We start from the raw sequence: 27,486 nt of genomic DNA, 5'->3' as shown, positions 1-27,486 counted from the left end.
ATGTTGACCATGATCGTAGTGGATGCCGGTCCCAAGGGATTAGGAGCTGTGCTGTTGCAGAAAGGTCTGGTGGAAGAAGACTGGAGTCCTGTGGCTTTTGCCAGTCGGTCTCTGACAGACACTGAACAGAGGTACTCACAAATTCACTGGGGATGTTGCCATTTTCATTTGTATGTGTATGGACATCCATTTTTTGTAGCCATGGACCACAAGCCTCTCATCCATTTGTTCACCGGCACCGCTTCCAAGCCACCTCCTTGCATTGAGAAATGGATGCTTCAGTTGCAGGAATACAGCTCTCGTGTTGAATATCATCCTGGAGCACTGAACCCGGCAGACTACCTATTGTGCCACCCTTGAGCGGCCATCCCGGAGGAGGAAGCTGACGCTGATGACACAGAAGAATATGTCTGGTGCATCACCGCCAGGTCATGCCCCATCCCCCTGTCGATGGAAGTACTGGGAGAAGAAACCCGCTGTGATGAGTGTCTTCAACGGACAAAGAAAATCATGAAGCACGGTCGGTGGCATGCTGCTAGGCAGGAGTGGAAGGTACTCACAGAAGAGGCTCAACGGACGATGGAGAGTCTATACAATGTTCGCCAGGAGCTGAATGAAGACTCCACAGGGTGTCTTCTCCGTGGACATCGTCTGGTCATCCCCACAGCTCTAACCAGTCGAGTGATACAACTGGCACATGCCGGACACCGGGGAATGGTGAAAACCACGAGCCGCCTAAGAACTAAAGTGTGGTTCCCCCTGATGGACGAAAAGGTGGAAGAGGCAGTGAGGTCTTGCCAATGGTGCCAAGCTACCGGGGACGTCAGCCAACCGGCTCCGATAATCACTGAGCCATCCCTGGTCTAGTGTTTGTATTGATCGATGATCACTCGAAGTACACAGAGGTGGAAGTGATATCGTTGTTGAGTGCCAGTGAAGTCATTCCCAAACTAGAGAAAGTAATGGCTACTCATGGGCTGATACGAGAACTGAAGACGGACAATGGACCTCTGTTTCAAGGACAAGAGATAGCGAACTATCTGTCCTTGCTTGGCATTATCCACAAGAAAGTTACCCCAAGATGGCCTCAAGCGAACGGTGAGGCCGAGAGGTTTATGCGTACACTGAACAAAGTTATCGGCATTGCCCTTGAACGCCACCAATCTTTGGAATTAGCCATCTTCTCATCTCTTAGAGTATACCGACAAACACCACACTCCATGGCAGGGAGATCTACGGGCATCTGTCCATGGGTCGGGTGATAGCTGACTCTATCCCGCACCATCCTCTATGGCAGCCGGAGCTCCTGCAGGAAGCAATGATTCAAACTCACCGGCAATCTCGAAATGATCAAGTCAGTCGACGAAGGAGGGCTCGCCAATCCGATCTCAAGGCTGGAGACTTGGTGCTTCTACGGAGTTGCACCCCGGGGGGGGCAAATTTAGACTTCCGTATGAGAAAGAACCCTGGGTGAGCATGGTGCAACGAGTACTAGAGACTGTCATCAGGAATGTGTCGATCTTCAAGGTGTTTCACGCTCTCCCAAGGGTGCTCTTGAACTCGGCCGCCCCTGGGCCTGCCCGGGATGACATCCCAGAGGTGGAGAAGTGGGAATGCTCCGAATCTGATTCCCCAACGGTTGGTGCCCCAGTTCCAGATGTGGTGGTAAGCAGTCCATCCCCCTATGAAATCTCCACCCAGCTGCCACCAGTCGACCCACCTGGGCGTCAGGGGTCTACCCGGTATAGTCTGAGGAACAATCATGAGCCTTCCAGCCGACTGAAGGATCACTTCATGTACGACTGTTCCTTATTATGTTAATAACAGGGATATGATTCTCGTTGAGTACTGATTTGTGCATGCATTTCTAGTATACAGGAATATCTTGATATGCCATGGACGGGTGGGTTTGTGTTGATCATCGGGTGTTGTTCTGTTGTTTGATTTCAGATCTGTTTGGGGAGGAATGTGGTGTCGTCCCTGTGACGCAACAGGTGCGACACAGGACTGCTCATTACAGTAGGGGGAATCTGTGTTGCCCCCCATGTCCTTAGCTGCAGAGTTGTGGTCCTGTGATCACGTGGCCAAAGTAATAAATGGGAGCCCGGTACTCGTGACATCAGTTGCGTAGCAAGACAGGAGCTCCGAACAGTACATCAGCGTTGCCTGTAATTACTGCTGCGTACGCCCAGCTATAGCCTGACCGCGCACAGCCACATGAAGCCTGGCTGACGGTCGCCGTGTCTAAGGAACGACACAACAGCAGTCATACATGCTAACTGCAGATTCAGCTGTCTACTGGTGGAGCAGGTAAAAACAAAATTTTGTATACCTTCTCTATTTTGCATGATAAAATACTAATGACGTAACTTTCTAACTATTAACATGAATTAACTGTTTGGAGTGTTGACATTAACCAATATTACACCTTGATAAACACGAAATACACGAGGGATTAAATGCTAAAGTGCATGGCAAATAATTCTAATGACTAACTGTTTTATGCATATTAACTATAGAGAGTGTTGTGATAGTAATCGCATGATTTATGTTGCTTTGTAATATTTTGCTTTACTGGTGGGACGAAATGGTGAGTATTATTGCTTTAAACGTTGCTATAAGCTAGGAAAATTCTAATATATAAAGGGATTAGTGTAGATTAGAATCTTCATTTCCGTATATTAATTACTCTTTATGTTTGTTTCGCTTAAGTTGGCATTCGAGCCTACTAGGCCATGATATTCAAAATGGAGTTCGGAAGTGGCCACCGTCGTGTGAGCGCAATGTCTACTGCGCAGACTCAGATGGCTCTGAAGATCTCCAGGCGTCCTCCGACAAGGGCACAGTGTTCCTCGTCAAGGATAGGAACGTGGAGGACTGCCAGAAGTCAACTAGTGTGACTGACAGAGAAGACAAAGGAAGCCTGTCCTTAGAGGCCTTTATATTGATACTTCGGACCCTTTTGCATGAGAACTGTCCAAACCATGGGATGACATCTTCGGTCTCATGAGAACCAAGGAACTCTGTGAATCACGGCCGATATTGTAAAATTTGGTGGCTTAGCCAATCACAGTCATTCCCAATTCAGCAAATGTAGCATGTTACCCAAAGTTTATTATAAAAGGGGGGTTAGTAGAAGGGTGGTGGTATTGCGTTTCAGGAGTGTGATCCGAATCCCCGTTGACCGATTTGCTTGCACGATTGTCGGGTCCCCCGGAGATCTTTGGGACTGTGTCATGCCGAGCGAAAAAAAAGAACTTTTCTCTGGACTGATTTGGGTCGTAGCCTGCATTCGATTGGAGGGTCACACCAGAAGGGATTTGATTTATGCAGGGCTGATAGGTTGTGGGAGAATGGTCATCAAAAAATAAATCAGAAATTAGATAAATATAATTGTCATACTGATTTATGCCAATGTTATTAAAATTCTGATTGATTATAATGCTTATTATGCCAATGAGGGTGAATTTAATTAGATAAACTAAACATTTATTAACAGAAAACGAGTTTGTGATTTTTTAAAGGGTATTGATTAAAGATTCTGAGACTTTAAATGTTTTAGCTGGTTCTAAATCACCATCAACCAGTCCAGCTAATTGGTCCATCGACCAAGTGGTGGAGTGCCTTGATGTTAAAGTTAGGATACTCTAAGTGGAGATGTATAATATGTAAATACTGTAAATATTTTTTCTGTAGGTAATAAGGTACCCCCCCACATGTCCAGCGCTTCTCTTCCTCCTGTGTGCAGATTCGAGTGAGACGTATGAGTGTTGGTGTTATGGGCCCCACCAATGAATGCGTGCGTAAATGAGTAAGAGTGATGACGGGTCTGTGATACAGGGAGGATATGTAAATTTGACCTTTCCGCTGGAGCAGTTTTCTGGTAGCAGAGTTATGGTTTTATTGCATTGGTTTGGTGATTATTGCTTATTGATTTTGATTATTGATTATTGATGATGGATTTTTCCTTGATGTACTAATATTCTATGTTGAGGCGTGTCACGTTTTATGTTGTTTTTGAAGACTTCCGGGATGTAGGAAATTGGAGGCCCTGTAGGTACACGGGGAAAACGTGTGGCATGTGAAGTCGCACGGTTTATTGTCTGGTTGCCCTGTAGGTACACGGGGAAAACGTGTGGCGATTGGAGTCGCACGACGCATTGTCTGGGTTCGAATTGGTAGCATCGCCGTGTGTTACCGTTAGGGACATTTCTGTGTGAGAGTGTGTGGGTGAAATAGCAACAGGTTCTCTCGTGAAACTCTGGCCTTAATTCTCAGGAGCAGTGTAGTCTCCACATGTGTGTTATCCCCAGAGAAACGGTTAGCCTTTTTGCTTGTTAGAAGGGTAAGGTAGAGGGAAGTGCTACTTTATCGGCGAAACGGAATAATTCCGTGGAAGGGCAGAGGTAAGCGCTGCTCTCGAGAAATACAGAATTCTTGTGTAATTGGACAAAACTATCTCTTTGGTTTAGCGTAACAGGCAATGGTGGTGTTTTTATGTCATTACTAACAGAGGTTTGATTGAAGAGAACGTAAGAGAAAGATTGCCGATAAAATTTTGTAAAGGAGGGGTCAGCAGGAGCCGGAGTAGCGAGAAAAGCTGGCATCAGAAAGACCGCGCTGGGATTGGCCAGCCATCTACAGACAAAGTTTCACGGATTAGTGCGTCGGTGTATGCTGTGCTAGGAGTGGAGAATTCCAGTGTGACGTAGATGCTCCTGATTGGTGCGTTAGTGTGAGTCGCGCTGGGATTGGAGAATTACAGAGTGACATAGAAGACGCTCCTGATTGGTGCGTTAGTGTGAGTCGCGCTGCGATGGACAGCAAACAGAATAGTCATAGAGGAGCGATTCAAGAAGTCCAGCAAGTCGAGATTACAGAATAAGAAAATGATTTACTATGATCAACCTGAGAAAGAGAAAAAGTCATGGTTTGGGAAGATCAAGGGTTTATTTAAAAAGGAGAAGCCGATTGTGACTAGAGAGGGACAGTTACTTCTTCCACCGAAATCACCTGCATCCTTCATGGTAGCGAAATATGGGTATCATACATGTATCTGGCTAGATAATTGTGCAACGTATACAAAAGATGATGGAGTTCTAGCATTTCCAGAAAGTGGTTCATTCAATTTAGCTGTATTAAGGAATTTAAGAGAAAAGATGATGAGATTAGAACCGAGACCTAGACCTACTCAGTTTGAAGCTTTAACGGAATGGGAAGATGAGATGTATGAAAGAGAACGACAGCGGAGTGGCGGAAGGTATAATTACATGTTTGGTAGACCGTGTGGACAGGAAATGGCTGATGGAATGTTCCCATTGAGAAACGTTGAAGAGACCAGTGGTAGAAAATGTACAGAGAAGAGAAACAATACAGGGTCAGAAGGCTACAAGTATGGCGTGAATGAGTCAGAGGATGATGTGCTTGAAGACATGTTTTATAAAAATCCTCCCTCGTATCAACCAAACTCCACGTTGCTGATGCCGAGTGCGCCATTAAAAGAAGCACCACGAAATAAAACTTTTTAGGAAACGCCCCCTGATTTAGGGAAAAATAATCCCTTTAGAGAGTCTGAAATATCACAACCCGTTAGGATGGTAAATGAAAATTCAGCTGAGTTAGCTAGGACTACTTTGGAACTAAATGAGAAAATGAGGTAATTAACCAAAAATATGGAAGCCGTAACTGTTCCTGTAAATATAGGATCAGTGATGCCTGTCTTTAATAAACAGAAGGATAGCGAGCATTGTTTGACCGTTCCGTACCATAGTAATAAACCAATTGAGACAGAAAAGAGAAATTCAGAAGAAATTCCATGGGGTAAATTAGTAGGAACCTCAGGACTAAGTACTCTTAAAAATCTAACCATGAATCAAAGCCCAGCAAGTAAAACACTGATGACAACAGAATCAGCACCAGAGACCCCAGAAAGAAGTATAGAGTGAGTAAGAAATGAAACCACTCCTGTAGGTCCTACTTCTGATGAATTGAGTGACTGGTTAAGGAGTTTACAGCGAAAAGATACAGAACCTCAACCTTTAGATGTGGCAAAGTTAAAAATAACACTAGAAGAATTAATTGTAGGAACCATTCCAACTGAAAAAGTAAAAGCATATCAGGATGAGGAGTTAATGTTTCTTTGTAAAAGTATACCTTGGAGAGCGAGAAGTTTGCATGAGAAACTGGGGGAGACAGCGAGCGAAATGGGTATCGACTTTTAAAAAATAAGGACACTACAGAAACCCTATAGGGTAGATTTCTCTGAAAAGGATATCGAAAATTTGAATACTGGGGGAAGGTTAACTCAAATTAAAGAACTGATTGCCTTAATAAGGAAATGTGGTGATGTAGATAGGTGGAAAAGTAGGTGGTTTCGGAAAAGAGATGAGGCAACAGATAAGACGTTTTCAGCATTCCCAGTACGAGAAAAGGAGACGGTGGTAACAGAATGCCCCATGAGGGAAATCCCAGAAGGGGGGTATGTGCATGTTCCTTGGACTAGACAGGACATTTTATCATTTACAAATGATTTTCCCCGACTAAGGGAGAAGCCGGTGGAGTGGTATCGACAGGTAGAGAGGTTCGTCAAATTATCATAAGTACTGTGGATAGATTTGAATGGTTTGTTCGATATAATTGTGCCGGCAGACCTATGGGCGAAATGTAAAATTACAGTCGGTTGGCCCACTCAAGAGTATCCTAGGGATCCTAAAACAGGTGCCCCTGATCCAGAAGTAATGAGATAATATGAGCAGTAATCACCTTTTTGAAGAATAAAGTGCCTCTGAGAGAAACGGATTGGGTGAAGATTGATAGAACTCACCAGGAAGTAAAATAATCTGTACATGCCTATTATGAGAGATTACTATTGCCGTTTAAGCAATTCAGTGGTGATGAAAACCTGAGTGAGAAGGATTTAAGTCATTTTGTATATCGATTTGTGTATGGGTTAAGACCTGAGGTAAGCAAAATGATTAAACAACATACAGTAGATTGGCAAAATAAAAAGATAGATGAAGTACTGAGACATGCAAAATATTTTAGTGATGAAATTGAAGCCAAGGCAAGCTAAAAGAGAAGGCCATGTGGGCTCAGGTTAAGGTAGCGGGAAGACAGGAAGCCCAACTGATTGAACAAGCAAATGGCATGGGCCATGTAAAACTAAAACCTAATATTGGAAAAGGAAAGGGACAGATTAGTTTAGACGAAGCCAAAAAGAAGTGGCCATGTCATAACTGCGGAAAGGTAGGGCATTGGAAATCCGAGTGTAAATTGCCCCCAAGTGCTAATGGCGATGATGCATCATTGAATCCACAGGTGCAGAATGAGGTGAGTTGTCAACCACAGCGACAGCAGCAGGTTGTTGCCCAACAGTGTCAGGTGCCAAAGCCATCTTTTCCACAGAGCGTAAACCCTCAGAGATACAGTAATGAGACAGGATTCTACACCGAGGAACAGGTAACAAAGCTACCACGGTCTAATGCTGTTTCGCAGTATTGGCTGCAACGCTATGAGAGTGAGTCAGAAGAGAGTTATTGACGGTGCCGAGGAGAGGAAGAAGAGTGCATACTTGGCGCAACTCTAGAAGTAGACCAGACAGGCCATTTTGTAGACGGAAAGATAAATGATGAAAATATTACTTTCCTAGTAGATACTGGTGCTACTCGTTCAACTGTTAGATCAGCTGATGTTAAAAATGTTCCTCTCTCGGATGACACAATCCAAGTAGTTGGAGTCTCAAACCGACAGATAAAACCATATCTTACTGAACCAGTTAAAATAGGAACATTTTCTGACATGCACCGCTTTGTTGTATGCGATACCAGTCCTGTAAATTTGTTAGGGAGAGATTTGTTGTGTAAAATGAATTGCATGATTTTCTGTACTCCTGATGGCATAGCTTTTGAAACTCCTGATGAGGATGTACTGTGCAAAATGACCATGGCCAATATGGAACCCGAGCTTACTGAGGCATTTGTTGTATTTGACCCAGAAGAATTGCCCCAGGCGATTGAAGAAAACAGTGAAACCCGAGGTATGGGATTTCACAGGAGAAGATATGGGATTGATGAGAAATGTAGACCCTGTAAAGATAACTGTAAAGGAAGGAATAAGTTACCCAAATATTCCCCAGTATAAATTGACCCCCGCAATAATTGCAGGAGTGACTCCCATCATAGACAAAATGATTGAACAGGGTATTTTGAGAGAGATAATGGGCAGTCCATGTAATTCACCAATCATGGGTCTGAAAAAACCTTCAGAATAGTGCAAGACCTGAGAAAAGTGAATAAAATTGTTGTACCATGTTGTCCCATAGTATCAAATCCTTCAGTGATCCCATAACAGATTCCTCATGATGCAGAATGTTACACAGTCATCGACCTGTGTCATGCTTTCTTTTCCATCCCATTGCACAATGACAGCCAACAGATTTTTGCATTCCGATTCGGCGAACGTACCTCGGCATGGTGCCGAATCCCACAGGGGTATACAGAAAGTCCATCGAAATTTAATCAGATTCTAAAGAAATCACTAGAAGATTTAAAAATGCCCGAAAGCTCAGTATTAGTGCAGTACATCAATGACCTACTGGTGGCATTGAGAACCCGAGAAGCCTGTGTGGTAGATACAGTTGCATTGTTAAATCATTTGGCAGATGGAGGACTTAAAGTATCCCCATCGAAATTACAATTTTTCAAAAAGGAAGTACAATATTAAGGCCATAAAATTGAGAAGGGTTTGAGGAAAGTGACTATAGACAGGATCAGAATAATAAAAGGAATGAGAGCACCAATGACTCCATGAGAAGTGAGAATGTTTCTTGGAATGGTTGGATATTGCCGTCAGTGGATCAGCAACTTTTCACTGATTGCAAAACCTTTGGTGCGATTGACGAAGAGTGATGTGAAAGACCCCCTTGAATTGAACAAGGAAGAGTTGAAGGCTTTTAAACAATTAAGAGACAGTTTGTGTGATGTCCTAGCTCTTGGAATGCCTGACTATCTATGAAAAGGAGTTTGAGCTCTATTGCAGTGAGAGAGATGGATGTGCACTTTCCGTGTTAGTACAGAAACATGGAAAATTGAGACGACCAATTGCATATTTTTGGGCTGTATTAGATCCTGTAGCTGTGGAATTGCCTGGTTGTCTGAAAGCAGTGGCTGCTACCTGTAAGAGCTTGGAACAGAGTGAAGGAATTGTGATGGGATATCCTGTGAGAGGGTTTGTACCGCATGATGTGGCGATCCTTTTAACAAGGAGCCGCACCCAATTTATGACGCGTAGTCGTCTAACTAAGTATGAGAAAGTAATTTTGGGTGCGATGAATGTGAGCCGTTTGAGGTGTCTCAATGTAAATCCTTCAACATTGTTGCCTGATGCTGAAAATGTGGAAGGAAAAGATGACGTGGATCATGATTGTTTGGAAGTGCTTGACTTTTGCACCAAGCTGCGTCCGGACATAAAAGATGTGCCTCTGAAAGAAAGTGACTATGTGATGTTTGTGGATGGGTCATGTTTGAGAACAGATGAAGGGATTTTGAGTGCAACATATACGCAGTGTGTACTGTAGCAGCTGTATTGGAAGCGTCTTGTTTGAAAGGAGCTCAGGTTGCTGAACTGTTTGCATTAACAAGAGCATGCAAATTGGAAAAGAATCTGAGAGTCACTGTGATTACAGATAGTCAGTATGGCTTCTGAGTGGTACATGACTTTGGGCAAATATGGTCCCAAAGGGGGTTCTTAACATCGAGTGGGACTCCTATAAGGAATGCTGAAGTGGACGGGAAGTTGCTTGAGGCGATACAGCTGCCTAAGCAATTGGCAGTAGTAAAGTGTGCTGCCCACTCGAAGACTGCTGACTATGTGTCGGCGGGAAACGACATAGCGCAATATTGTGCGTGCAATCAAAATCCGGTCAACCGAAACAGGGAAAAGGAAATGAACTCCTGTCCCTTACTTTTTACTAACACTGTAAATACGTGGGAAGAGGTGAGACAGTTGCAGGAAGATGCAGGAGATGAGGAAAAGAAACAGTGGATAAAATCAGGATGCACACCCCGAGAGTCAGACCGAGTTTGGGTTTATCGGGATGGAAGACCAGTCATGCCTGATAGCATGATCTCTACCATGGCACGGATGTACCATGGACAGGCACATGTAGGAAGGGATGCTAAGATCAGACTTTTCAAACGGACATGGTATAATGCCACGTTTCGGCTTGTAGCGGCGAGCCTTTGTCAGAGATGTCTCATATTTCAGCAATACAATCCAGGAAGAAAGACAGTGGTGAGTTTGGGAACGATAGGACGGGAAGGAGGTCCTTTCACAAGAATGCAGATTCATTTCATTGAAATGCCCCCATGTAATCGGCTAAGATATGTCTTAGTGGTTGTTTGTCTGTTTTCACGGTGGGTAGAGGCGTACCCGACCAGAAGGAGTGATGGGGTTACAGTGGCAAAACTCCTATTGAGGGAATTTATTCCTAGATTTGGTTTCCCAGTTACGATCGAGTCAGATAGACGAAAGCATTTTCAGAATGAAATCATAAAATTGATTTGTGAAGCATTGAATGTACAACAGAAACTGCATTGTGCCTACCGTCCAGAGGCTTCTGGAGTAGTGGAACAAGTGAATGGCACCATTAAAAACAGATTGGGAAAAATGTGTTTGGCCACAGGGTTAAAATGGCCTTGCCTCTAGTGCTCATGACTATTAGATCTATCCCTGATAGGAATACTGGACTAAGTCCCCACGAAATTATTATGGGTAGAGCGATGAGACATGTTTTCATTCCTGTTAACAAACTACTGCCTGTATCTTATGACTTTGTGTTGGATTATTGCAAGGGGTTGGCTGATTCCGTTCATTCTGTGTTTCATCAGGTTGGATTGGATGCAACCACTCTTGAAAAGAAGCCAGCTCATGATTTGAGTCTAGGAGACTGGGTAAGAATCAAAGTACATAGAAGAAGAAATTGTCTGATTCCACGTTGGGGAAAACCATGTCAAGTGACTTTGACCACGACGACAGCTGTGAAATGTGCCAGGGTAAAGAATTGGATTCATGCGAGTCATACTCTGCGAATCCCTAGGCCAGTGAGTAGACCTGAAGAAGAATATTTTGGAGAATCCGATACCAGTTCCGAGTCGGACTCAGAAGAAACAAGAGCAAGACCAACTCCGAGAAGGGGAGAGTTGGAACCAAGTCAAGTTACAGAACCAGAGAATTTGCCATTAAGAAGGCGATTGGAGATTTCTGATACTAGCTCAGAGTCATATACTGAACAAGAGAAAAAACAGGAAAATGTAAAGGAGAATATTGAAGAGTCTGTCAAGGAAATTCTTGATAAAGAAGCTCCACATGCAAGTACAAGAGAAATTCCACCTGAGGTCATAGAAGTAGAAGGTGAGGAATTAGATATAGAGAGTGAGGGTAAGATTGTTGCGGAAGACCCCCGAGGAGGTGTAGGGAAACCACCCATCCAGGTAGAAGAAGGGACAGTTAGTCAGCAGGAAGATTGCGTGGAAGAAACATGAGGAGGGACAACTATAGATAGGGAACAGGAAGTTGTGGAAGAAAAATCGACAGAAGGTAGAAGTCACACTGAGACAGAATCCGAGGATAGTGAAGGAGAAATACCTGAGGGACGAGTCTTGAGAAAGAGAGCTTAGAAAGCCGAGAGAGGTGAAAAGGGAAATAAGTTGAAAAGGCCAGCAAAGGAGGAAATTTGGCCAAACAAAATAACTAGACTGAGGTATCGATTGACACGAGTGAAGTCATCTAAAGTAGAACCAGTGAATGAGGTGTCTAGCCAAGAAAAACCTGAAGACACTGATCAGACACACTTGAAGAAGGAAAAACGAATTAAGAAACCCAACCAGAAGTATAAGCCACCGGAATGGACGTATGTGGCACTTCCTGAAGTACAAGAGGAAGCAGACAGCCAAGAAAGTCTAGGGGTGACTATACCGGAAGTGGTTGAGGAGGAAGAAGATTCGGAAATCCTGAGAGTTATCTTGTCCGATATCAGAGAAGAGACGGATGTTCAGGGAATTCTAAACCAAGATTATGAAAGCGAAGTGAAAGACGATAAAATGCCAGACTGAAGTGACAAGAAGGAGTTGCAGAGAGTTTTAATTATTGGATAAGACATATAACCAAAAGAACCAAGTAGGCGCTCAGAGCCTTGGGTTTAGACAAAAGCTAGTTTTGAGTAGATGAGGCAAAGTCAAAAGACACTGATCATTTCCGAAATGGCAAACACCGAAGGTAGAAAATCTATGTGTGTGTTCCTTCGAAGATGGTGCAAGGTGTGTTGTTGTTGTACAGGATTACTAATGCTTCTGTGGAGTGTATTGGCTTTAATAATTTCATTTAAAGTAACGTTCGAAACGGTAGAGGGTCATATGGAGAATAAGACTAATATAGAAAAGATTCATGATACTCATACAACTAGATTGATAGACAGAACTAACTTACATAAGGATAGGTCTATAACTGATTTTTCTAACAACGTTTTCTCAAAGTTATTGTATGCATATGTAAAAACCACGGACGTTAGGGATTGTTATGTTTGCATGCAATTACTTGCATCAGTGTCAGAAGGTGTTACATATCACCACCTTCCTGTGACCTATGGAATAACATTTAGTGTGTTAGCAAGTTTGTTTTACAAAACAGGGAAATTAGAATACTATTTCTCTGATGTAGATAACATTTTCTCACAAGTACCTGAGGTTCCTGAATTAAATAAGATAAAACCTGGTAAAGTTTTAGGTGAGTATTTCATAGAAACTAGAGAATTGACTTTAGAGGCAGTGTTTAAGAATAATCTTACTTGTAGTCTGAAGAAGGAAGAAAAGACTTTCTTGGACATGGTGGAAGAGAGGAGAATTAAGATGCAAAGAAAGATACCTGAGGGAAAAGGAGAGAAGACAGTTTGGGACGTAGAAAGAGAAAAACATTTAAAGGGAGAAACTAGTCCGGCTATGGCTTTAGACTGGCCTCAGAGAGGGAAATTGTGTATCAGGAGAAATGAAACTGTGTATGATAACTATTTTATAGAAGCAAGCGAATGCCATGATACATATAGAATCATGGGAGGAAGGGGATTTAAAGGAGGAAACAATCTGGTATTCCCTGGGTTATATTTTATCTGTGGGAACAAAGCTTATTATCAGTTGCCGGACCATTGGTATGGCACATGTTACCTAGGCCGGGTCTTCCCAAAGATATTTCATATGGGAAGGGGAAAGGATGGTGCACATGAGATAGGTAGACAACTAACACGTAGAAGGAGGGAAAGTTGGTCAGAAATTTTAGTGGATATTTTTGGAGCACTGATACCAGCCGTTGGAATATCTTTGAATGCCCATAAAATTAGAAAATTGTATACAGTAGTGGATCGCTTATCGACAAGCACTGCTGGAGGGTTCTTACTGGTAAATACCGAAATGGTAGCCATGAGAGCCATGGTGATGCAAAATCGACTTGCCCTTGATATTATTTTGGCAACAGAGGGAGGAGTCTGTGGAATGCTGAAAGTGCAACATTGTTGTACTTATATTCCTGACGAGAATCAAGATTTAAAGAAATGTATTAAGAATATAACGGACTTGCATGAGGAGATTGTTTCATTGGAGGGTGAAAGTGTTTGAGAGAAGATTGGTAAAGGATCTTCTACTATTAAAAACGTCTTAATTAAATTAGGTAGTACATTTGTAGGTAAGATTCTAATTCCAGTAACTCGTGTGGTAATACTAGTATTCATTCTGAGATTAGGGTGTGTATGGATAAAAAGAAGAAAGTTACAAAATAAAATAAAAAGAGAAGTTGCCAAGAAAAGAGAGAAAGAAAGAAAGGAAAGAGAAATGGGAGATATAGAACTGGAAGAATGGAAAGAAAATATGTATAAGAAAACAAAGGAGGATGAGATTGGGGGAAACAATGATGTAACGTTACATGTTGTAAGGGAACTGAGACATCATTTCCATAAAGTTGAAATTGAAATTTAGTGGGATTTGTGGTGATATTAAAAATCATTAAAACAAAACCGGGACAGCGGACCAACTGAGCAGAAGGCACCAATTTCAATGATAAGACCAAAATGTAATTTATAACCAATAAATGAAATCCTTCTGTGTGCAAACTCACAAAAGGCTCTTACTGTCCAGAAGAGCCACCCTGTAACACAGGGTCAGTAAAGCGAATCAACGAATATTGTGGTTGCACCACTATTAATCAATGTACTTGAAGAGTTCACAGTAGAACCATAGATTATTCAAATGTCCATCTTTATTGAAATAACATCTTCTTGTTTTTATTAGAAACACACAGCCAACGCGTTTCGTTCTCAACAGAGAACTTCTTCAGGGCATTCTTAATATCCAAGGAAGAGCCGAATTTGTATTTATGACCATGTTGTCTCAGTCCAAGTAGTATTATCCGCCCATTAAGTTTGAGTCAGCTTCTAAATTGTAAGGAAAGGGAAATTAGGGCACCATTTGGAAATATCCTGGTACTAACGAGGTCCAAATTCAGTACAATATGATAGTCACGGTATTACCTAGCATCACGAAAGTTTAGCAGAAAGCGATATCCCGTATTGTGAAATGCCGCCACAAGTACAAGATATTAAAAATCACAAAAGGGGGGATTGGTGGAGCAGGTAAAAACAAAATTTTGTATACCTTCTCTATTTTGCATGATAAAATACAATTACTTAACTTTCTAGCTATTAACTTGTATTAACTGTTTGGAGTGTTGACATTAACCAATACACCTTGATAAACACGAAATATACGAGGGACTAAATGCTAAAGTGCATGGCAAATAATTCTAATGACTAACTGGTACGCAAATTAACTATAGAGAGTGTTGTGATAGTAATCGCATAATTTATGTTGCTTTGTAATGTTTTGCGTTCCTGGTGGGATTAAATGGTGAGTATTATTGCTTTAAACGTTGCTATAAGCTAGGAAAATACTAATATATAAAGGGATTCGTGTGGGTTTAAACATTAGAATCTTCATTTCTGTATATTAATTACTCTTTATGTTTGTTTCGCTTAAGTTGGCATTCGAGCCTACTAGGCCATGATATTCAAAATGGAGTTCGGAAGTGGCCACCGTCATGTGAGCGCGATGTCTACTGAGCAGAGTCGGATGGCTCTGAAGATCTCCAGGCGTCCTCCAAACAGGGCACAATGATCCTCGTCAAGGATAGGAACGTGGAGGGCTGCCAGAACTCAACTAGTGTGAATGACAGAGAAGACAAAGGAAACCTGTCCTTAGAGGCCTGCATATTGATACTTCGGACCCTTTCGCATGAGAACTGTCCAAACCATGGGATGACATCTTCGGTCCCATGAGAACCAAGGAACTCTGTGAATCACGTCCGATATTGTAAAATGTGGTGGCTTAGCCAATCACAGTCATTCCCAATTCAGCAAATGTAGCATGTTACCCAAAGTTTATTATAAAAGGGGGGTTAGTAGAAGGGTGGTGGTATTGCATTCCAGGAGTGTGATCCGAATCCCCGTTGACCGATTTGCTTGCACGATTGTCGGGTCCCCCGGAGATCTTTGGGACTGTGTCGTGCAGAGCGAAAAGAACTTTTCTCCGGGCTGATTTGGGTCGTAGCCTGCATTCGATTGGAGGGTCACACCAGAAGGGATTTGATTTATGCAGGGCTGATAGGTTGCGGGAGAAGGGTCGTCAAAAAAAAAATCTGAAATTAGGTAAATATAATTGTCATATTGATTTATGCCAATGTTATTAAAATTCTGTTTGATTATAGTGCTGATTATGCCAATGAGGGTGAATTTAATTAGATAAACTAAACATTTATTAACAGAAAACGAGTTTGTGATTCTTTAAAGAGTATTGATTAAAGATTCTGAGACTTTAAATGTGTTTTTGCTGGTTCTAAATCACCATCAACCAGTCCAACTAATTGGTCCATCGACCAAGTGGTGGAGTGCCTTGATGTTAAAGTTAGGATTCTCTAAGTGGAGATGTATAATATGTAAATACTGTAAATATTTTTTCCATAGGTAATAAGGTACCCACCCCCCCACCCCCCACATGTCCAGCGCTTCTCTTCCTCCTGTGTGCAGATCCGAGTGAGACGTATGAGTGTTGGTGTTATGGGCCCCACCAATGAATGCGTGCGTAAATGAGTAAGAGTGATGACGGGTCTGTGACGCAGGGAGGATATGTAAATTTGATCTTTCCGCTGGAGCACTACCGCCTAAAATTGCCTCTTTTTCAATGTTAGTCAATGGGGAAAATAAATGCGCCTAATTTTTTTTCACTCTCTGCCTCATTCTTGTTTCGAAATGTTGCTATGTTTGTGTAGTCTGAGTATGTTTCTAATCCTTTTCTAGCAGCGTGGTGTTAAAGATCATTGTACAGAGTACAGAGCCTGTCCGTATGGATCTTGCAGAACTGAAAATCATAGGTTTTTACTTTAATTAAATTAACTTTCTCTTTATCCGCCTCATAATCACTGTTGCTCATTACTGTCTGGCGCCGCATTGTTAAGTTCAAAAGGGTGTGCTGGAGACCGGACAAGATCAACAAAACTTGAGCATGCGTGGCCCGCAGAGTAGCATAAGTGATCGGCCATCTTAGATTAGTTATCGCCGTTACAGAAAACGTGAAACAGGACGAAGAAGTTGGCAAATACAAAAGAATAAAAAGTTATTCAATCACATTTAAAAAAAGATAATTTACCTCTTTATTGCACGTTTCTTTTATTAATATTCAAGGTAAAATATGTATTTAGAATGCATTTCAGAAATAGACGATATTTGGTGTATGGGGGACCTCTTGCGGAAAACTGGAGAAGGTAGTAGGAACTTTTGTAATACAATGTTGTTCTCATTAGGCCTTTCACACTGACAGGGAATGCCCTCCTCCCTCCAGGAGAGATGGGTTCCATAAGGCTCTGGACAGCTACATGAAATAGGGTAAGGCCGGACATCTTAGAGTCAGGCAAATTCGTCCCTGTCTCACAATGGGAGGAGGGAGGACTCGGAGTGGGAGGAGGCTGGGTGTTTGTGTGTGAGGAGCGGGTGATTCAAACCAGAGAAAGTGAAGTCAGTCAACAGAGGAGCGAGCAGACAGACCGCAGGGTCCTTCAGACAGTAAGTGCGGTAGTGACTGGGTTGAGAGAGTTCCTTCGGGTGTGAGGTGCCTGAGGACGAGTCATTATGTGATTGTGGCAGGCGGGCTTGCGGGGCGGTTGTAGCCAGGAGGCTGCAGTGCAGCGGGTACCCAGGGGCGTTTTCTTCAGGACCAAGTGGTCTGAATTCAGACTGCAGCTGAAGAGGTCACCAGCCAGAAATGCGGACAAGGGTGTGAATTCCGAGGTGAAGGGGCGCGTTGATGAGGAGGGCCTCTTCGTAGGGAACGGAAGAGCTTCTCCGCTGCCCTGGGTGGGATTAGATCGGGGCTTATGTTGGGGTCATCACAAGGGCTCTCTAGGGGGAACGGAGGAGGGGTACACTGCGGGAACTTGATCTGCTTCACCAGTCTCTGTTGGGAATAGGAGGGGGTTCCCTTTAGCGGACTGAACTGGACGTTGTGGTGGAGACAGGTTGAGTGGGCGGATTTGGGGATGTTGGACGTTACTAGTGAACCTCTGTGGCGGTGGAGGTTTGTGGGGACTGCAGTGCACTCTTTTATGTCGTCTTTGATTTGTCACAGAGCTAACATGTTAAGGTTTCTGCGTAACTTCTTGCACTCCAGGTAGTTCAGTTGCATTCCGGGACTTGTAGTCCAGTTGATAGTCCTACAAACCTAGACCCTACTCGTATGAATTCGAGAGGGGGGGTGTTTCTTGAGCGCTATGATGAGAAAGCCGAGATTTATTTTGAAGCTAATGGAGACTGCTGTGGGGGGGCTAAGGGGGCTGAGAGAACTCTAGTGTGGGTGGGTTTCACTGTGAAACAGTACTTTTCTTATGACACACTCCAGTCCACGTTCGTTAAATTGATTTTATTGTGCACCCATAAGAATACATCGATAACCTAATGCTACGATAGTTATACCACCATTGATGGAAACGAGAAGAACACTTGAAGGGGAACCTAATATGTGGTTTGCTGGTGATGGAGGTATAAAGATGTCTGCGGTCCGGTCTTCTGCATCTCAAATGTATCACCATTTAATATTTGTATGCAAATCACTCCATGGACTTAAATTAACGAGACTTGAAAACATGATTTGAAACTATTGGGAGTTTTATACTCTTGGGAAGGTGGCTGTTTTGAAATCGTCTGCATCGCAGTTCAACAGAGACTTTCGGGTTGCATAAATCACAGTAGAGTGCAGACAGATGTACTGCATTGTGTTTATACCCCTTAGTTTATGGTCCTTTACCGATGCACGTTGCAGATAATCATGCTGTTTGTTTTAATACAGACTAATAATATTGTAGAAGACCCGGGTGTGCGGGAGGGCTCCATTCTTGAGTCAGGGTGGGGTCTGGAATGTTATCTGCTCGGTAAAGGAGCGGTGAATTCGCAGCCAGAGCCGCATTCCACAACGTTCACTGGTGTTTATTAATGTCTCGTGTATGGCGCTCCTCTCGGGCTGGTATTGTTTCCTTGGAGACTTCCAGCCTGTAGCCTGGACTCAGCTTCTGAACTCTGACCAATGAAGCAAGCGTGAGGCAATGCTAGTGAGGCAGATGTTGTCACCTGGGCTGTGTGTACAGAGCAGGATTTGTCCATAAAGCGTGCATCGCCCTCGCCCCTCATCAAAAATAACTTCAAAAAGAGTGGAAGCGAGGATGAAGCTGGAGATGCGATCTGCGAGCAGAGGGTGGGCAGGAAATGAGCAGACTGCGAGGGGTTGTGGCAGTATTGACTGTTTTTCCGTAGTGCATCGTCTTATAAAATGTGCAATATGTTAATAGATACGGTTTCATTTTTTAAACGTTCTGTAATACGACATACCGTAGACTTAACGCTTACGCCCACTGTGCAAGCAGCATACCAGATGGGGAAAATAAAACAAAACCAATCGAACCTGAGTAAACATTAAATATTGAGGTGAAATTGTTGAACTGTGTATTGGTCTTGAATAGAATGACCGTTGATGTCTTCTGCAGCGATTAAATCTTCGAAGAAAATGTTGTTATACACGGCCACTGTGTATCCTTCAGGAAAACCTTAAATATTGTCGTTTGTGGTTTTTGTTTGCAAATGTTTTGTTGTGTTCGAATTTTAACCAGTATTCGATAAATGGCATGAAGCCATTAGAAGTCATGAAGGGCACTGGTGATGTCATAGCCCCCAGCAGCGTCCGGATGTCTGACGCACTATAGTCACAGTGAGGAGATTAATGGATCCTGGGGAGGGATGCTCGCTACCAAAGCCCACCCCGAGTGCCTTCTTATCTCCCCTTTCCTCGCTGCGCTTTCAAGGTACTGAGCCGGCCGCGGGCTCTATTTGGCCCCTCAGGAGGGGACTTGAATGGGCGGACAGATACACAATGGAGATCCTTTCACCCAGAGGTGTGTTTTTTGTGGGGGGAGGGAGGGAGGAGACTCGCACCACAGGTGGGGGTAAGGACATTATCTTTCTGATTGGTTTATTCTTCATTTGTAGTATCCGGTGCCAGTCATCCAGGGTCATTATTTCTCAAAGCATTCAGCATGAAAAATATATACTGATGACTCGTTCTATCGGCAGAGGCATTCAACCAGTCTTCTGTGGTGGGAAAGGCTGGGTCGATGTACGCTGCTGTGAAGGGGCAGTGATATATATGGAATCAGTCCCTTTAAATGTGCGTGCCCCTACTCCTAAGGGGCCGTGTGTGCGCCTGGCTGGCGCACTTCCTCCCTCACGCAAGCTCCATGTTGCAGTTCACCCCACGGAGTAGCGTCCTGCTATGCTGAGGAACTCCTGGCACACTTTTGAGTCCTGTCACTTCCTCAGAGTCCCTGCCCCAGTTCGTGTTCACCTAGGCAGCCCTGTCCGCTACTTCTTTAGTTTGAAAGGGACAGTACTTGCACTGCTGCAATGCATTTATTCAGTCTACCGGCGCTTCTCAGGCGCAAACAGGTACTCTGGAGTGTGAGTGTTGGAAAACGAGGCAGCATCTGTGAGGCCTGCACAAATGACATGGCTACATTTGTCCTTCACTGGGAACCAAACACCCAATTGTAGTGCCTGACTCTGAGGGTAGCGTTGCAGAGCAGTCTGAAGCTTACTCCAGGGAGGTGGTGTGGGCTAGTAATCTCGATTTGCAGTTACGCAAAAATAACACTCAATAATTGATAGTCCAGTCTGTACTTTGCTTAATAAAAGTAAGAGTACATTTATTAAACACACACTACTCAATACTATGCACCAATTTACAAATATACATAAGCTGTTGGAATTACTTTGTGACATTGCGTAACATCTCCACCCCTCCCGCAGGGGGGTGGGGTCTAGTGCCACCACTCCCATGTATGCACATCATCTTGCCCCCAATGCAGTGAATTGGATTTAACCTGGAGCGAGGGCCCTGTGCACTCGCACCATCCCTGCCCCTCCAACAAATGAGGGTGACCCACCCCCATACACCTCTCGTGCTCTTCTTGGGGGTCCTGGTCCCATCCAGGACCCCCGCATGCACACTCGTTGGAGGGCAGCCTGGGGAGCCCACCCTGGGGCGTGCTGCCCCCGCCGGCTCCCCGCACGGCCAGCACCCTCGCGTGCTGCCGCAGGAGCCGGCCCTGCAGTTGTGGTCTTTGCGCCGGCCTCGGGAGAGTGCAACTGCACTCCCCCCTCCACCAGCCACACTTCAGGACCCCGGGATGGGGTCCCGGGCCCTTAGGCCAACCTCACGAGGGGACGCGACGGCGCCCCCCGGCTTCCACGTTCTCGTTGGGCCCCGGAGTTGGGGTCCTGGGCCCCCCCTCCTCTCTGCGGAGAGTGCGGCGGCGCTCCCTGCCTTGTCCCTTCTTCGCCGGGGGCCAGGGTGGGCTCCTGGCACCCCATAGGGGTGAATCTTCACGGGGAGCGCGACGGCGCTCCCCGGCTTTGCTTCGGGGCCCGGGGATGGGGCACATTTTCTCAGGGAGCGTGACGGCGCACCCCGCCTCAGGTTCAGTGGGGGCCAGGGTGCGCGACGGTGCACCCCGACTTTGCTTCTTCCTAGGGCAGCCCCCTGGGACCTGACCCACCCCGGGGGCATCTCTGAGACCGGTGGCGGAGCCCCATGTGCTCCGTTGGCGGTCTTCTTAGGGGTCAAAGGTCGCCTACCTTCCGGGGGCCATATCTCCGCTCCTGGGGGTCCGATCTGCCCCATTTTCGTGTCTTCTTGCTCCTGGTGGCGTCCCCCAGCCACTGGGAGCACTCGCCTTCACCCTCCGGGTCTCCAAGAGGGTGCATTCTGCAGGGAGCGGTCTTCACTGGCTCCCTGTGCCAGCCTTTCGCCTGACTCTCCTCCTGGGCCTCACTTCTCCCTCCGCAGAGGCCCCTGCTTCTGCGCACCGGTCCTGGGCGCTTCTTCTGGCGCTGTTAGGGGCCTGGGTGACAGGGGGTCTCTCCTTCTAACTGCCCATTGCCAGGCTCCAGCACCTTCCGCCTCAGCAGACCACACCCCAGAGAGAGCTTCTCTTCCTGTGCAAGTACTTTTTAAAAGTTGAGTAGGGGGGCTGGCAGGAAGTCTGTTTAGCCTATCCCTCCTTCTTGTCCAGCCTCTGGGTTTGTTCAAACATGGCGTCATCCAGTATCTGACCACATGCTCCCCTTCTCCCCCCCCCCCCCCCCCAGTGCTGTCTTCACCTGGGTTCAGCTTGGTGCCTGGCACCCACCGACAGCAGTTGATGGATTGGCTTGTAGCTCCACCTATCTCCCTTCCTTGGAGGGAAGATCTTCGCTCATGGAAGAAAGGGCATGAATCTAACCTGCCAGGGCCAGACCCCAGCCAGGAACTCAGAGAAATATGACTTTGGACTCTGCAGAATACTTCTTTTCACCTCCAATACAATGGACTTTAGTACGTGTCTGGAATCTGTAGGCTTTGTGGAAGGCATTCTAGCCATGGGCCCCACATCCCCATAGGGGAATAATGAAGTGAAAACATAGTAAAACACACTGACTTTCCCTGGCATGTTTCTTCCCAGTGTATAAACCCTATTCCATGTCACCACCCAATTCTGCTTAAGTCCTGCCACACCATTCAATTTGTAGCTGCTCCTGGACTGCGCACACTAGGAATCTCCCCTGCGCAGCCCCTACATGTGTGCACACGCATGTACACGTGTCTGCATGTAACCAGCCCGGTGCCCCATACTCCAGCTGCTGCACAGCGGCCTAGACAAGCCAGGGGGACACCAGTAAAATCCCCATGCAGTCGCTTACATCCTGAATTCACTGTGGGTGAGTCCCCACTAATGAGGCTCCCCCACAGTGAAAGCTCAACAATTAGGCGTTCAAAAAGCATAAAAATTCAGGTTACCCATAGTGTCAGAACCACCTTCTAACAGTGAGATCTGCACTTCTGTATTTCCATTGAAAGCACTGGTAGCAGCTACTCAAGTTCCGGAGTACAACTACAATCTGCACCCAGGGTCTAATTATTGTGAGCTCACAGATGAAATGTTTATCGAGTATTTTATTGCACCATTAGCTTCAGTGTATGTTATTCCTCGGCGACCTGCAGTTTTTGGGCGGGGCGCTCATCTGCGCCATCAAACCGTGCCTTCCCATCTAACCAGTCTCAAGTGTGGTTATTCTCCACTCGCTGCCCTTAGTATGAAGTTTTGTAATTTCTTTGACTTTGTTTATTTTTAAGACTAAGACAAACATGATACACAATCATAAGGTTATTTCACATTTCATTTTCTTTATCAAAAAATTAAATGACCCCCAACAGCTAGGAATATTGTTAACCATCTAATGGTATTCAAATAAAAATGCAGGTAGAATGTCCCTGGAAGTGCATTTTTTAATTTGAAGTTTATGGATTACAGGTTTTGGAAGGCCCACTTCCACTCAAGGAAGGCTCTCAGCACACGTGCCTAAGCAGTAAAAGCCACTTGAAGGCCTACCCCAACATCAAAGGTCCTCCTCGTGAATACATAGGATCAAGCACATTTGTTATAATATGCACCGTTCTGCACAACCCCTGCGAAGAAGCGGTCACCCTGACTTGCAGAGGAGCAACTCCTTGGCCTTTTCCCTTCCCTTGGGCAATGTAATCCATATGGTGCCCATTTTTCACCAAAGGTTTCTGCAAACAAGCTCTGTTAGGAGTTCATTTCTCTAAAGTGTCCCATTCTCGTCTTCAATTGTCTAATTGTGGGCATGGATTCAGAGGCCTTCAGCCATTTAAAGCCAATACCATATTTTCTTTACGCTATTAGGAACCATGTTTTCCTTTTGGTGGGCAATACAACCCAAGTTTCAATACTTCTTTTAAATGTACCAGTTGCTTGGAAGTAGCTAAACAGTTTTATAGCAAGCATTTTTAATGGGTATTCCAGTTCTAATGTGCATTTTTTATTGCAAGCACAAGGTAGATGGGTGTGGATTTATTATTATTTTTTTTGCATGTGCTTGCAATAAAAATATAACCATCACAATAGCTTGCTATGGCTGGGCCAATTGGGTTTGCCAATGGGTTTTATTAATTGTCTCCGAGCCATTCTGTTATACTGCAGAGAGGTCTCCTGATAACATGATGCATATCTTCTGGCAGTGTTGCCCCTGGGTACCCGTTCCAGGAGGGTCACAGCCCTTAACCACCATACCTCATAGTATTAAAAGATTTAACAATACTCTTTTCCAAGAACTTTGAAAATTTCACCCACTACCAGGCCCCTTTTGACAGTGTTTCATGGGTGCTGTTGAGCACCACCCTTTCATACATCTGAGATCTTACCTCACCCACACTGGCCTACTTTTGAGGTTTGCCCAACATGCAGCACACATGCTCTTCTTTCTGCCCATGGGCGGTCTTGCCTCCAGACCTCTCGGGTTGAGTTAGGTCCCTGCACACACCCAAATAATACTTCCTCTTTTATCAAAACCCCAAATGGCAGCAATTACTGCTTCCTCCCTGCTGGATCTGGTGGCTCTGTAGGCACATGCACACACTGTAGGGATCTGTTTGACCTCATGCTCATAGGTTCAGATCATGGAAAGTCCACTCAGCTTTTTATTCTTTCAAAGTTATTAAAATGAATATCATTAATTGTATTAACAATAAACCTACGTAATTGAGCAGCAAGATATGTCCGATGGGTGCCCCATTTCTGAGCCCTCTGAAAACCTTAATGTCAACTAAAGCCAGGGTTCTATCAACTCCATTGAGGAGGGTTTTTCTGGTCAAGAATTATTTAATGTGTTGCTTCCTTCCATTGCAGGGGTCAACTGAGAGTACCAGCTCAGATCATCATGTATATTTATGGGTCTTTCCATTGGGAGTAGCCCTTAAGCCCAGAGTAGGACCAATCTCTTTGCAGTTCTGCAGAAAGTCCCTTATTTAGCCTGTAATAGGAATTTGGAGAGTTCGTCCATAAGAAGTCATTGTAACTAACAAAATGTGGGCAGAGGTTCTTAGACGAGATCTCTTATATTATAGAAAGTTCAGTTTGGTACCTGCTACTGCCTACACCCCAGAAGCGGATGGTCCTTACATGGCTCAGTGTATGTGTCGGACGCATAGGACTTAAGTTACTGGAAGCGTTTGCTTTAGTGTTCTGAATGTAGGAAGTAGTGTATTCACATGAACTTGTGCGTAAAAAGGACCTCGACACTGAGGCATCGTAACCTTATTTTCTGGATGTTGGTTGGTCTGTGAATCTGAATATGTAAAGAATGTGACCAGCAGACAATCTAGAGCTCTAGCATGCCTCAGTACCTTTTACCAGGCCCCTTTGCAGCCAACAAAAATGTACCAAAAATCAAATGTACTGCTTTCTTTTCAGTTTAGCAATCTGTGGAATGCGAGAGAAATGAGTGAAGGCCAAAAAAGTTGAATGCGTCTTTGTCAGTGCCTGCTGTGCGTTGCTCTCTTGTGGAATATTGCCACATTCTTGGTGCTGCCGGGTTACAACAGTCTTAACTGATTGTAGGCAGTTCAATAGGGTAGCCCTGATGCACAGATACATGGTTTCTCTTTAGATACATGGTTTCTCTTTAGATACATGGTTTCTCTTTAGATACTCTTTCCAGTATAACCTAGATGTGTAAGCCTAGAATTCTGATACAAAGTGTAACCTGTGCAGGAAATGCATTATGAATAAGGCTCCCTGTTTTCAGTTTTGACTGATTTTTTTTACAGATAAATACAGACAGAAAACTATGTATTTTCTTGTCATTTATTTTTAAATGTGGATAAAAACGGAAATTGGGTGTTTTGAGTGACACTTTGCCATGACTGCCAGGGCAATAAATGTGTGGATTGATAGGTAAGGTGGTTAAGAAACAAAGGCATTTTAGTAAAGAGGCTTAAACAGCAGTAGCTATGCACAACACTGGTACTGAAATGTGCATATTTTAATTTATCTTCTGCGGGTGTTCATATCGCTGAAACCGGGATGACTGGATATTTATTGGTTAAATAAATGTTGAGATATACCAGTTTCAGCTTTATTTTTTCCACAAATCCCATAATAAATATGGATAAATACAGACGAAAATGTCAACAAAAAAAATAACATAAAACCAGGATACTTAATTATTAACCATCTATGCCTTGAAGAAGCATCAGTGACTTCAGTCATTTTAACTTTTATTTTCCACGAGGGTCCTCTTTCTCCCTCTTATAGCTTTAGCTGAAGAGCTTGATGTACTGTAGTGTAGATACCAGTGTCCTTGGGAGGCAGTGCCCTTGAAAGTACTTCTGCTGCTGCCTTTGCATCAGATAGTGTTGTGTAGTGATAACTTTAGATCAACTTACTGATAAATTTGTTAAACCATCCTGTGCCATTGTTGTTTGGTTTTTTTGTCCACTCCATGCCTGGCATTATTGTTTTGAATCAGTTCTTTTGTTTATTTTAACTGTATAAAGGTCATATTATTTATTTTCCTTTGAGTTGCAGTTCCAATACTTTTTTACTTTAATGCCTGAGTGAAGCGGGGAGGAAACATTTAATTGGCAGTAAGCATGAGCTGTACTATGGGAATTGTGTATAAAGTTATTTCAGCAGCCTGTCACCTTTCTCCGTCACTCTGGATATTTATATCCTTTTTAGGTGACGCAGTATGTGCTCAAAGTTCACTTAGTGAGTGCTTCTCTGCTGTGTGCAGGGCATAAGAGACTAGTAGTTCCTCTAACAGTCTAACCCAAAGTGTGTGCCTCCTGGCTCACCGAACACAATTGGTTGGTTCTCCTGTTGCCCATCCACGTTGCTGTTTCAAAGTATATTTATTTTGAAGCAAAGGAATTTCTCTGTGACCCCCCCCCCCCCCCCCCCCCCCCCCCTCTGAAGCTGCTGAAGCTATTTTTGTTACATATTAACAAGTCTGGACCTTTGACGTGGTCTCTGAGCCAGAGGGTTGGGAAAGGGAGGTGAAGGTAACGGTACAGCCCATAGAGAGAGCCTCATTTCAGCCTGCTTGACACCCTCATGCCCTACTGACATCAGTCACCTTACAACTCAGTATCTACTCCCAAAATACATTTTTATCCTCTAAGTGTAGAATCCGGGCTCAGCTTTAGCCTATCGTGGTGGTTGGCATTTTACATGTTGATGTATTAACTTTGGTCTATATTTGTAGCTGAATGCAATATTTAGCCCCGCGGAACCTCTCCTTCCATTTGTCAGCATTAGCCTAATTTCTTCCTATTCTAATATGATGCATTTAGTGTGCCTTCTAAAGGTGCTCACAAAGAACATGTATTGCTCTCCTAAAGTAATCTCTGCATCTTTCATTAATTCCTTGTCAGATAGACAGAGCTTAGCGCTGGTTAATGTGCCACTAGGCTCCCATGACTGACATACCTTCCTGATACTGCATGACTGTGCAGTGACCCTTGTTTACATGACGGGGAGCGCTTAAACTTGTTTAGTAGGTGAAAGGTACCTCTCTGAGGGAATGTGGATTGTGAGGACTTATTCTAATTTACCAGTAGGGTTCCAGGAAGCCATTATATGACCAGTCTTTATCTCTCTCTCTCCATCTCGCTCCCACCCCTCTTTCTCTCTTCTATTTGTTCAGCATCAAATGCTATTGAATTCTAGAACTATTGGTTATTTCTAATTGGAAAATCTTTTATGTAGAGTAAAGTGTCGAGCAGTGTATACAATATGCATAAAATAGTGTGGAGAAATTAATAAAAGTTATACAGAATTAACAATTTAAATCTTATTAATCGTTCTAAAATCAATGTATTTGAGTGTAGTCAAGTCCTCTTAGGCCACAAGGTGCTGGTTTGTACCTCAAAAAATAAAGGAGACACTGGAATAGTGGTGCTTAGACAGTAGCTAAATGCATAATCTGTCGAGGTAGCAGTGTGCTGTACAAATGTT

General features: G+C 44.1%; 1 protein-coding gene across 3 annotated transcripts in view; it reads left to right on the top strand.

The window, feature by feature from the left end:
• The first annotated feature begins 17,016 nt into the window (after window positions 1-17,016).
• PIMREG (PICALM interacting mitotic regulator) overlaps window positions 17,017-27,486 on the top strand; it is a 54,666-nt gene continuing 44,196 nt past the window's right edge. For 2 of the 3 annotated variants that reach the window (XM_085649903.1, XM_085649905.1), the window contains exon 1: window positions 17,017-17,152. The gene's annotated coding sequence lies outside the window, so the exon portion shown is untranslated. Of the gene's footprint in view, window positions 17,153-17,257; window positions 17,378-27,486 lie in introns of those variants that run through there. The other variant, XM_085649904.1, reaches the window with a different exon arrangement.

Source organism: Triturus cristatus, chromosome 3_2 (assembly GCF_964204655.1).
Source record: "Triturus cristatus chromosome 3_2, aTriCri1.1, whole genome shotgun sequence".
NCBI classification, from domain to species: domain Eukaryota; kingdom Metazoa; phylum Chordata; class Amphibia; order Caudata; family Salamandridae; genus Triturus; species Triturus cristatus.
This window is presented reverse-complemented; position numbering and strand designations above follow the sequence as displayed.